The sequence below is a fragment of the Macrobrachium nipponense genome, chromosome 13 (genome assembly GCF_015104395.2).
Source record: "Macrobrachium nipponense isolate FS-2020 chromosome 13, ASM1510439v2, whole genome shotgun sequence".
Taxonomy (NCBI): Eukaryota; Metazoa; Arthropoda; class Malacostraca; order Decapoda; family Palaemonidae; genus Macrobrachium; species Macrobrachium nipponense.
Window position 1 is genome coordinate 76,496,888 of NC_087206.1, and position 12,020 is coordinate 76,508,907.

Below are 12,020 nucleotides of genomic sequence, written 5' to 3' on the forward strand. Positions count from 1 at the left end.
TATATATATAGAAAATACTTATAAGTAAAAAAAATTCATGGTGTACACAATACAGATTCAAGTAAAAAAGATATAAACATAATGATATTCGGTAAATAATAGTGATCACGTTGATTTATACTGATACAGTTTTTCACTTCATCTCATTAAGATACATATGCTACAGAAAATACTAATGTACTCTGATAATCGCATAGAATAAAGATTAACATGAAAAAAATCATATTGTAACTGATAAAAATTTCATATATGAATTGATAAAAATTATTAATGTTCATGCTGATTGATTCGTTGATTTTTATGCTAACGTTATATATCTGCAGTTATTGGTAAGATAAAAGGTAAGAGATTGATTATAGGCTACCGGATTTGTTTATACATATGTATATGGATTCATATAATTATGATTAATATATGTGCACTTTAAATAGATTCCTATTGCGTACACGCAAAGATATATTTCGATTCTGTTATTTATGATCATTTATATATAGGATACATGATACTTTATATATAGGATACATGACCGAGGTTATACTACTACACATTTAACTAGCGTTCGAACAACTTTTCGTCCATTACACAGTTCCAGACAACCACCTATAGCCAAATGAAATGGCCAATTCCAAATGGTTAAAACAAGGGGAAAATTTGCCTGGGCGGGGTCCAACGTTCTATTTTGCGCTCATACTTGTTCTCTGCATCCTAAGCCACACGAATACATTCGCGATGAATAAAATCACCCCCAGCACGAGTCCTTCGCCAGCAACGTAGAGTTGAATGTCCTTCTGGTCGTAATTGTCGGAAGTATGTCCCTTTTGTAGTCGATTTCCGACAGCCGCCGGAGCGTTCCACATTAAAACGAGATTAACGACAAGGGTACGGTGTGGTCGGTCGAAGAAGTCCATGATGGTGCTTATTCCTTTCACATTGTAGGCGGTTGTTACTCGACTGCCGTCGTCCGCAGCAACGAACGATTTTTTGAAGTTGCGATGTGAAACTCTCGTACTGCAGGATACTGTAACCAGGTTCCATTAATCAGCCTGCAAGTGAAATTATACTGGTCACAAGGGCAAAGTAAATTCAGAACATCAAATACGGGAGGGAGAGAGCCATTAAGACCAGACTTAACCCACATGAATTCGCTGATATTTATGGAATTCAAAAGAGAGCTGTACAAACTTTTTTTATCCATGGCATTAACAATGAGTGAACCTATCCAGGTCTATGATGACTGTAAAAATATCCATAATTATAAAAAATAAACAGATATCAATACGAATCCCAAAGAAAATTTGATATTACTGGTAGTAAGTTACTAGACAAAGAAGTGGAAAACGGAGCTATTTGTAAGATTGCCAGGCAACATAAGAGTCAAAGAGAATATTAATCATGAATCTGTGTTTCTCTATGTTAACTGAAATTAAGCTGTGATAAAATCCGATCCTATGTGCCCCTAACAAAAGTTTCATATTCAATTTCCTCGCGCTCATCCTCTGAGGTTAATTTTAAAACTTTATAATAGGTAGGAGATGCAACGAAAAAAACCCACTATGTAACTAATTCTATATAAGCTTTGGGTTTTTTTTCAAGAAAATGTGACTTTTTCCCATGAATGTCATTTACTTGAATTGTAATAGGCTAATGTTGCAAGTAAATATTTCATATCCATGACTTGATACTTCTAAATGTCCGTTTACCAATGTCATAAGTTGAATTATTGACTCTAATTGTCTATGAGGTTCAGAAAAAATTAATTCATTTTGATGTTATAGAAATTCTATTTGCTTATTTTGTTCATTAATTTTAAAACGATTGCGATTCCTTAACCAAGCTTGCATTGCAATGTGGATAAGAATAGATTATAGCTCTGTATGTCATCATGACCTATGAACCACATGTGAAGTTCATGAGCTAAGCATTCCTCTCTCCAGTCAACCTGCTTTGCAAACGGTTTATTGAGGTTAAAAAGAACAATGATGAGTCGGCAGATGCGCCATGCACCTTCAGAACTGATGACGTCGTCCTGGCAGGAGATTGCTCTCAGCCAGCTAAGAGTTACGTTACTTGCTGTAATAAATACGACTTTAGTATAAATTTTTTGTTTTTTAATACTCGACCCACACGAGAAGAATGTCTGAAAAAAAACAGTACCAAAATTGAACAATATATTAGTTTCATGTTGGAAATCTGCATGATTGTAAATAAATGTGTAATTATTTTGTTAAATTAGATATTCCTTATTCAAACTAATGAAAAGGGTTTCCATACAAATTTTATATATACTATTTGCCCTGTATAAGATTATTTGCATAGATATACATTTTCACTTCTAGACTTCCTGACTTTAAAATCTCTTTTATTTTATTTTATTTTATTCATTTTTTTTTTTTTTTTTTTTATTGACTACGAATATAAATCACCGGGACAGACAATATGTCAGTAGGTTTTGTATGTTTTGAACTTTTAGCTTATTTGTCATTACTAAAGCGTTAAGTTAGAGTTCAAATCTTTACGCATATATATTTGGATATTAATTAACCTATGGTTACGTTTTGCTTATGATTTTATCGTGATTCCTTTTTTTTTTATTATAATTTGCAACCCTTCCGACTTCTTACGGAGTGTATTATATCGACTCCACTTGTATCCATATTTATTTTATTTTTTATATTTATTTATTTATATATTTTTTATATATATTTGATAAATTAATGGTTGGCTTGAATATGTGGAAAAGTGTTCTAGCGGCGTACCGTATAAGGCTACTTGTGGTATCATTTCTACAGATACAAGATATGAATGATAAAGGTATTTAAAACCACGAGAACCGCTATAATCCAGTTCGGATCCAATATCACGAATGTAACTCTTAAGACATTGACACTTTTTTATTTATCCGTTATTCTACCAAAACCGATTGACTCTGGGGTGATAAAAATATATTATTAGTTTTCTTAATGGAAAGGAATTCACACAACGAGTTAAGGAGATTATTGATTTACACCACCCGAGTCAGATTATCATGTGTTGAATTCCATGTTTACTGATTTAGCACTCATAAATATTCCTAGCGCACTCAATTGCGGTGTTTGTTTTTTAGTGCTATTAATTCTATATAACGTGTCAAGGGGAACTATTAACACTAAGAAGTGTTTATTTGCTCTGTCAGACTCGTAACTCTGTTAATAATTCTACGTGAATTCTTTCATTGATTGATTTGGCACGGGATAGGCCCTTAAACTGACAGGTGTCTTAGTGTATCCCTCGTTTTCATGACACGTGTTACAATTAGTTATGTGCTTTTTGTATCTGTAAGCATTGTAGGCCAGTAAAACAGTGATTTGGCTTTCTGTGACATAATAGGGAACCCTGGATGACGGAATGCAACCAGTTTAGGACGATTGGTATGAAAGAGATTATTACTACTACCTGGTCGTTAGTCATCTGCTGTGTTCTTCGGGTTTTCCTCGTCACGGACCTACATATAAATACATTTGATTACATAATTTCTGATACACATACTTTAAATATACTTTTGCTTTGGAGGGTATCCGTTCGAAGTGTTTATTGTTTTGCTTATTGCAGTTGACCCTGTTTCCGTTCGAAGTGTTTATTGTTTTTTGCTTATTGCTGTTGACTCTTGCTTTGTTCAGTTTGTAACAGTTCGGCGCTCCAACCCAGATATTCAATGCTCGCGATCTCTTGGGTTAAGGAATTTTCTTGTTTAGATACGGTTTTAACAATAGGCACGGATGTTTCTATATCTTTTAGTCCAATTAATGGTTCTTTGCAGTATGGTGCGGGATCGCGGGATAATGCGTCAGCTATGATAATTGCTTTCCCAGGTAGATATCTTATCTTGGCTCCAAAGACCTGAATGATCATTTGTCACTGAGTTTCTTTTGGACTGTGATTAAAGCCTTTGAAAAACTCGGTAAAGGACTCATGTTCAGTAAGGACTTTATCAGGATAGCCATAGATTATGAACTTAAAATGTACTAGTGAGTTAAAGATACCTAGCCCCTCCTTGCCTATTACTGTATATTTACTTTCAGAGGGCTTTAGTTTACATTAATAAAAAGCTATAGGAAAGAACTGTTTATCATATTACTGAAGTAGTACCCCTGTTACCCCTTGGTCTGAGGAGTCTGTTGCAATAAAAAAAATTCCTTATTTAAATCAGGGATTTTTAAGTTAGGTGAGCTGCATTATTCCGCTTTTAAGATATCGAACGCCTGTTGATGCTTTTTAGACCATAATAAATCTACGTCCTTCTTCGTAAGATCTGTAAAGGAGCTGTCATGATTGAAGAGTTACATATTTCCATACGATTGTAATACCCACTACAGCGCCAAAGTGCTGTATCCTCTTTTTACGTTAATAGGTACCGGAAGTTATGAATAGCCGACACCTTACCATGGACTACTTTCGGACCTTGACTTGACACATAAAACCTAGATAAACATGTTCGGTTTTTTTAAAAACTCACATTTAGATATTTTGCTCTGAGATTATTTGTCTTTGTCTCTGTAGCACTAGCTCTAGTTTATGTGAATGTACTTCTAAGGTATTAGAAAAGATTACAAGACCAACCATATAAGCATGTAGGGTATCCCCTAAAAAGTCTCCAAACACTATATCGTAATTGGGGTGCAACGCAAGCCGGAGGCATGCGTAAAAATTTATAATGTCCCCTGAGTGTGCTGAAAACGGTGTATGAGGTACAATCACTTAGGTAATGGTATCTGGTAAAAGCTTTTAAGTAAGTCCAAGCTGGTGAAAAATTTATTCTAACCTAACAGAGATAAGATGTCGTCGGTACATGGCACTGGAAACTATCAGGAGTCGTTTCCTTGTTTAAGTGACAGAAATCTACACAGATACGCCAAGTCCGATCTTTTATGGCATGACGTTTGAGGGAAAAATTATATGGGCTTATTTGATTTCCTAATGACTCCTATTACTAACATTTTTCAACTTCGTCATTTATCTCTATTTTGACATTTCATTGGGAGTCTATGCGAAGGTACGTATATAGCTTTATGTTTGTCCTTAGACCGTATTTTGTTTTCAATGACATCCGTTTTTCTCCCAGAGATCACTCGCTAGTGGAGAAACTTCCTGGTATTCAGATAAAAGATAAAAAAAAAATTTCTGCAGAATCACCTCTGCTTGAATGACTTTACGGTTATTACTTTAGATAGAGTATAAGAGAGATTCATCTACGACTGATTGGGCGGGATTAAAAATTAGCAACAATAAAAAAAATGCGATATTTATATGTATAGGTTTTGTGGATTACTAGATTAACTTGTTGCTGCGAGTCAACCGTGTCTAGGGCTTTGTTCGCGGAAATCGTTATATTTCAGTGTCGGGAAGGATTAAAATTTCATTTCCCAGCAAGGTCTTTTTACACGCACTAAGACATTCGAGGGTGCATGCTTCTCGAGATTTTGCATGCAAACTGCGACTGCGGTTGTGGGAGAATTCTGTTGGGTCATTTGAACAATGTTACTATTTATGAGACAAATGTATAGTTCCTCTATATAAGTTATTATTTGATTAACTGTCTCTTTTTGTTCAAAACGGATTTTAATATGTTTGAAGGTTTATAGAATTTTCCTTTGATAAACACGCCTTATTTTGCAGGAGGTAAGATAATATTTTGTATACCCCTAGATGGATATCTTACAATTACACTAGATACAGATCAATGTTTTTTATAACTATAGAGGTATCTGTAAGCGCTCGCTTATCCGGACTTCTCATAAGGGAAGTTCGAACAACAGACGGTGAGTCCGTAAATACAGGATATTACGTGGACTAAAGGTATAAAAACAAGATATTCTAATTTTTACAGCGCTTACAGTCGGGCTTAATCCACCACTATTATAATTACTGATTGTATTAAAATTACTAGAACCTGCTCTGATTACTTGATACGGTCGTGATATTCATAGGAAAATTCCTTTTTAATTCAAAAAGGTATTGGCATGTATGATCCAACATCGCTTTTCCCCACTCTGCTAGAGTCGCTTATTGTGTGGAATGTGGTATGCTTTGAACACTCGGTAGATTTAACTGACCCTGACCGCTTGACTAGGTGACACAGTACCCGAGTTTGCTTAAGCACGATTTGTTTGATTTCTGATTCTTAGCGCTACTGGTTACCTATTTCTTTTGATAATAATTAGGATTCCTCCCTTTATTACCATCGGCAACGTATTGTGTGTTTTTAGCATTCTGTTGTTGGTTACGTATAAAGCAACGAACGTATGAATGACGAACTATTAGGAACTGAGCGATTACTATTAAGACAAGTTATCTCTACTGCATTCAATATTAACTGTATGTACTTGCTGTTGTTTACTTCATTCTTTGCTAAAATTTGAAATAGTGAGGGATCCAGGTCAGCGCATTTAGCCTAATGAAAGTTTTTTATAGACATGTTATTCCTTGCAATCCAGCCGTATTTTTTAAAGTTAAGTTGAATCATTGAGGTTCGATATTTTACGCATATAACTAAAAAAAACTCAAGGCTAAAACTGCGATCGGGACTTTGCAAAGGAGCTTTTATTGTTTGACCCTAAATAGTGTTACCTCTAATTTATCTAGATTTGTACGGGTGTTCCACTTGTTTTTGTGTGTTTTCTAATCACTACAGTGCCTAACGACCCTATCCATGCATCTGTATAAATACAGACGTCCACTGCGTAAACACATATTCACTGTTTAATATGATTTGTTACGTAAAGGATTAATAATCACCCAAAATGATAAAATTAACACAGTATATGATTATGATATTTCAGTAGAACTTCTGGAAACAGAAACTCAAAGATAAAAATTCGCAGTAGCGACATCCCAATGATGTAGTTAATTTCTGTAAAAAAAGTAAGATTAATAATGTCTCGTAACTTCAGCCACAGGAATAACGAAACTCGACCTGCAAAGGAAACACTCAAAGTTACTCCAAATGAATAAAAAATTGTACTTAGCTTGCTTTTGTGGGAAGTCACGGTGTTCCGATAACGATGTGCCCTTGGCCCTCCTTCTCTATTTAGCGGATGACCTGGTTTGGCTTCAGTTTCCCCCGTGCGCGTTGTTTGGATGATTCAAGCCCTTGAAGATCCGTTGCTGCAGACGCATTCGGTTTGTTTCTTGAAGTGCCTGAAACGCTCAATAACGATGTTTTCTTGAATGATTCTAATGAGAGACGAACCTTGTGTTGCCGTAGGAAAAGGACACGTCGGGTTTGTTTCTTGAAGTTATTCGCTACTGAAAACGCTCACTAAACGATGATACTAAGTTGCTTGAAGGATCTATTGCTTTCGTCGTCGTTGACTTGTGTAATGATGCATTATTCGTTGTTCTTCGGAAGACGTTGAAGAGTTCTTGTTGTTTTCTGAAGTCGCTCACTAAATGATGATACTAAGTTGCTTGAAGAATCTGTTGCTTTCGTCATCGTTGACTTCTGATGATACATTGTTTATTATTCTGGTTTTTCTTCGGAAGACGTTGTAGAGTTCTTCTGGTAATCTGCCACCAATATTAGGGCTGTTGCCTCGTATAATAAGGCGCCCTATGAGGTAATGTTAGACTTGCGATAATCTTACGCTAAGTCGGTTGGTATTGCACTTCCATATTCATTGGAGTGTCTTGGGGTTTGTAGTCGGAAGGTACTCTAAGGCAACACGCGCCGACCACTGTCTTTGAGACGCGCCCTGACCCGTCGACCACTAATTCCCTACTGACTCTTAACTTTTCAAACTGAACTTGTTTGGGTCACAGGTCTAAGCTGATTGGCCTCTTATAATTGAAAGGAACCAAGGGTCTTCGATGTATGGCATTCATTCGAATCACCCACGCCATGCCACCAACAATCATATGGGCATTCGATGAATCAGTGATATCTATCTGATTGTTACTCTCTGATCTTACATACGCACAATACATCTAGTAGATTTTCTGTTACGTCTCACACATGAATTTTCTATGCAGATCATTTCACCACTACCCCCCACAAGTTCTGCGTCCCGCAGAACTCATAACACTAATTTTTCTTTATTTATTTAAATGCATTTTTCCTTAATTTAGTCTCTAACATTTGTGCACTATTATTTGAGTACCTTACCGACCGAAATGTTATTAGAAATGTTATTAATAATTCATGCAGAATAAAAACTAAACTTAGCAAGCCAGGGTCAAATTGCGTGCTTACAATTGGCAATTTACAGTCTGTTCTGAATTCCATGCATCACATTGTGAGCATGTTCTTTAATGAAAAAGAAATTATGTAAGAATCAATGAAATAATCAATTTTATATCACCACGTTGAACACATTACATTCTTCTTTAAATTGGAGCACAAAAACCTGCGGTTACCGAACATCATCCGGTATTGCTCGACACTATATAACGGTAAAGTTCTAGGGTCTATGATCACAGTATATGGCAATGAAGGGTCCTGTCCATACACTAAAAAATACGGGGTATCTCTTATGGAGCTGTTATACGCAGTATTAAGTGCAAATTCCGCCATTTGCAACATCTCTGCCCACTGATTCGGACTGCCTGCCACTAAATATTTCAAAATATTTGTCACTTCTCTATTATGGGATTCAACCAACCCATTGGCTGAAGGCCGGTAGGATGCGATCGTGAAATGTTCCACATTAAATAATTTTGTCAGCTCTTTTATCACTTCATTAACAAATTCACGCCCATTATCACTGATTAGAGTACGAGGACAGCTGAATTTCGTTATGAATGAACACAAAGCTCTGGCAACCGATGTTGCGGTCTTATCCACCATTGCGTAGGTGTGCGTATAACGCGTGAACGCATCCTCCACCATCACACATACATATTTGAACTGCCCGTCTCCAGGAGGGAAAGGTCCTACGACACTGATATGCACTCTGTTAAATTTAATTGGTTCTACTGGCCACATGCGAGCCTTTGGAATAGAGTGTTTGTGGTTTTTCATTGTATTACATATGTGGCACTGGCTTATGAATTTTGTAATGTCTGTAGTATCATGTGGATGGCTTTCTCTACCAAAGAGGGAGGAAGGACGACGCGAGATCGGATATCGCCCGGTCTCTTCTCATATTTACAAAACAAAATATCTCCTTCAATGAAGAACATACTTCTGGGCACCTTTAGGAAATCGGGAAACTCTTTACTCGCACCCCTTGAACATAAGCCCCAACCTGCCCGATCCATGGTCGGACTTCTGACCCTTTAGCACCTCTCCAACACTCCAACCACACAAATCAATCACAAACTCATCTTCACTCCCAGGGCTTGCTGACCCCCTAGGAAAATCAGCCCTTTCGCTCCCACAACTCGTTTCCCTTCTCTCTCTCCCTAACTCTGGAGTTACCGAATTATTCCCATTTTCCACATCGGCTGCCTCTGACTCAGCAACTGCTTCTTCTGTCGTTGTTCCTCTCTGCTGCTCGAGTTGTAACTCCCATTATGGCGCTTCTGGAGAGGGCATCCGCTACTTTATTTGTTTTCCCTGCTATATGTTCAATTCCCACAATATCAAACTCTAACAGCCGTTCTATCCAACGAGCCTGTCGAGTGGTCAAATCCCCTTTCTTGAATAAATCTCACAATGGGCGATGATCTGTGTTAATTTTGACCTTATGCCCCAGTAAAAAGTAGCGATGTCTCTCCAGCATCCATAGAATAGCCAATGCCTCTCTATCGAAGGTACTGTAATTCTTCTCTGCTCCTTTCAATGCTCATGATGCAAAACAAATCGGCTTTTCATTCCCTGCATCGTCAACTTGAGAAATCACTCCCCCAATAGCTATACTGCTCGCGTCAGTGGTTACTACAAATGCTCGATCGAACTTTGGATAAGCTAATAGTTCATTACTAGTGAGTGAAATCTTTAATTCTTAAAAAGCCATTTCTTCCTCCCGTTCCCAATGAAAATCTTTCTGCTTTTCCAATGAATCTAGCGGTCTCGCTATTTTACTAAAATCTTTTATGCATTTACGGTAGTAGCCTGCGAGCCCGAGGAAGCTGGCTACTTCCTTTGCATTCTTTGGTCGGGGAAATTCTCTAATTGCTGCTGCGTTATCGGCACAAGGCTTAAGGCCTTCAGATGTTACGATGTGCCCCAAAAATTCAACTTCTTGCTGAAAGAATTTACATTTGGTTAGATTAATTTCATGCCCTGTCACTTTAAAGCTTCTAAAACTTCAATAATGTTCTTCTTGTCTCTACTGTGCACCTATTGATTAGTCATCTAATAAACAAACACACTATGTCCTAATAGCGGAGCTAATACAGACATCATAACACATGAAAAATGAGCAGGAGCATTCTTTACCCCAAAAGGGAGGTAATTATATTCAAACAATTGATCATTAGCTATGAAGGCTGTCTTTTCCTTGCTACTATCGTCTATAGGTATTGATGATACCCTGACTTTAAATCTAAGGTGGTGAAGAATTTACTATCCCTGACCTTAATCAACAACTCTTCGATAGAGGGTAATGGGAATGCATTGTCTTTCGTGATACTATTCAACTTCCTATAATCAACACATAGCCTAAGAGAACCATCCTTCTTTTTAACCATCACGATTGGCGAGGCCCAGGGGGATTCACTTTCTCTAATTGTCCCTTGTTCCCTTAATTTATTAATCTCGTTCTCCACTTCCCGCTGATAACAAACTGGTATTCTATAAGGCTTAGATCTTATAGGCAGATGACCCCCGGTTTCTATAACAAAAGGAAAACTATTTACTCTGCCTGGGGTTTCGTCGCCAATCACGATTACATCTTCATAACCTTCTACGATTTCCTTGACAATATTCTGATAAATAACAGGGGTAGACCCACCAGCTGTTCGGAGGAGTCTACCTAGACGTTCCTCACTGCGACCTTGACATGTGTTACCCAAGGTCGTTAAAGTGTAAGAAGCATCTGCTATTTTACAAGGTTCAAGGTCACATATCGACTCGCTGTCTAGTACGATACGCTGGTCACTGACATTCATAAATGGCACATTAACTTCGCTGTGTATTACCTCACTCAGACCCGGAATGATAAAATCGTCCCATTTGTTCTGGGGTCTGATCATAACAAAAGTGCCTTCCGGTATGCTCCATGAGGGTGTCACGGCGAGGGATGAGAGGGTCTGGGGTGGTGCCACATCTCCCGCCTCTGGGGCAGCGGGTACTTTTCCCCCAGCTCCCTTCGACTTAAAGGGAGACTCGTAGGCACCTCGGTCTCTCCCCCTCTGTGGGGATTCGTTGTCCCTTTAAACATACCTCGATCCCTTTCCCGGCTGTGCAAGCCACTATTATTTCGTTCCTATCCACAAAATCAATTCCTAAAATAACTGAAATTCCTTCTACTTGTAATGCTGGCACTACATAAAAGGTACTATGTGTCACCACTCGCCCATCGATGGTTACCTGTTGCCTCACAGCCCTCTGGGTTACCATCTGATTACCACCTGCAGTGCTTAAAACTAAGGAACCATTCATAGGCTGCACCAATCCTGTCACCAGGTGTTCTTCTAACAGAGACACACTTGCACCAGTGTCGATCAACGCCCTTCCCTGTCGCTCCCCTACCCATATTTACACGATCGGCACCACAGCTTCCTTCGTGGATTGAGGGTGGGAGATAGGCTCTTGCCTTACCTTCTCTCCTGGCACCCTGAACAACCGGGCATGGGCAGCGACGGGTGGGGGAGGACTATCCACTACTTCTCGAGGGGTTGGCTGACTTCCCCTCCTCCCCGACAAGGCGTCCCTTGTCCTACCAGGGACACGGTCGTTGTTTGGACCCGGCGGCCGTGGGCGTAGTCGGGGGTCCTCCCGACTCCTCCACGCTGCCTTCCCCTTCCTCTCCTTGGTGAGGGGGGAACATTGTTCCGCTGGCCGTCGTCGTTTTTTGAACAAGCACTCACAAGGTGGTCTGTTGCTTTGCATTGAAAACAACGTCGTGGCTCGTGAAAGAGGAGCACTGGACCCTCAGGTGGCC

The 12,020-nt window shown here is 38.6% G+C and overlaps 1 protein-coding gene across 1 annotated transcript in view; it reads left to right on the top strand.

Annotated features, from left to right (window-relative positions):
- LOC135225860 (fucolectin-5-like) overlaps positions 1 to 12,020 on the top strand; it is a 99,783-nt gene that overhangs the window by 66,387 nt on the left and 21,376 nt on the right. The window lies entirely within an intron of this gene.